The sequence below is a fragment of the Miscanthus floridulus genome, chromosome 2 (assembly GCF_019320115.1).
Source record: "Miscanthus floridulus cultivar M001 chromosome 2, ASM1932011v1, whole genome shotgun sequence".
In the NCBI taxonomy this organism is placed as follows: domain Eukaryota; kingdom Viridiplantae; phylum Streptophyta; class Magnoliopsida; order Poales; family Poaceae; genus Miscanthus; species Miscanthus floridulus.
The window spans coordinates 51,038,389-51,039,705 of NC_089581.1; the positions used below are offsets into that span (position 1 = coordinate 51,038,389).

The 1,317-nt window shown below is 45.0% G+C and overlaps 1 pseudogene; it reads left to right on the forward strand.

Moving 5' to 3' along the window:
• Positions 1-214: 214 nt before the first annotated feature.
• On the forward strand, positions 215-1,101 carry LOC136536531 (serine/threonine-protein phosphatase 7 long form homolog; annotated as a pseudogene).
• Positions 1,102-1,317: the final 216 nt, after the last annotated feature.

The following is a 1,317-nucleotide window of genomic DNA, read 5'->3' on the forward strand; positions in this document are numbered from 1 at the left end:
CATGCACCTGTTTGGTTGTGTTGTCTTCCCCGATAGGATGGGAGACACCACGTCATGGATGTACCTCCCCTGTCTCACTAACTAGGACACGGAGGGGGGCTACAGTTGGGCTTATGGAGGCTTTGGGTTCCTATACCACCAGCTTTGTGAGGCGTGTCACCGGAGTTCGCAGAACTCCTCGTTAGGAGGTTGTGTTTACCTGCTTCAACTTTGGATGTGGTAACATCTACCGGTGGGATGACCCATAGTTCTGCCTCCTCATGACTGGTTCAGGGTGCCGAGCATGCGACATCGCCCGACGTATGCCTACCTTTGGGACCAGGTGAAGGGTCCCTTCGCCTGGAGTCAACGTGCCTACATCGAGTTTGGCAACGAGCTTGACACACTAACACCGGGGATGGTGAGTTAGTTGCTTTTTCCATACTAATTTGTTTTTGCAATGTAAGCATTAATTCACTAATAAATCATTCGCATGTTACTTGGGAGCCGTACGATGACCAACAGTTCTAGTACATTGGGTCGAGCACCATGTGCAGCAAGGACGAAGACCTGTACCTGATGCGGTGCCCGCTGATTTGTTTCTACGCGGTTGAGTTCCACCTGCCACATAGGGTTGCACGCCTATTTGGGTTGAGGCAGGAGTGGCCTGTGGAACCGTTCTCGACGTCCATAGACTTACACAAGTAAGTGTCATCAAATTGTTTAAAAATTGTTTGCTTTTTAAGACATGCAGTAATATTATCCTCTATAAGTTTGTGGCCTTCTATTGATTTCATTTTGTTAAGATATCGTGTTTGGGCCAAAAAGTTTGCATATTCATTTATGTTTCCCTACAGGATCGATTTCCAGAAGCAGAAAAAGGAGACAGACTTTGAGACCTTCCATTGTGACTACATCGACCAGTGGGACCTCCTACATGAGAACTTGTACATCAATGACCAGCCGCACACGAGCAACTACTTTAGAGTGTACCTATCTTGGTACACATGTGCAACAAGGACCAAGCTGAAGGGGCAATGGACCCAAGCAGACTATGCCGACATTGAGTCCTTGGATGATGAAGATATGTCTTATGACCTTGCAACGAGGGTAGGGATGTAGGTGGAGGCTGCACCGATCTTGGACAGAGTAATGTCAACATTAATCCCATCATTTAGATATGAAGATAGCTAAATTTTTAGAGATTTAGAACTTATTGGTAACACATAAAGACCATGATATCTATAATTTTAGTGAATCAACACTTAATACCAAGATAGCTATGTTTTAAGAGATTTAGAACTTACTGGTACCACATAAAGACCATGATATCTATAG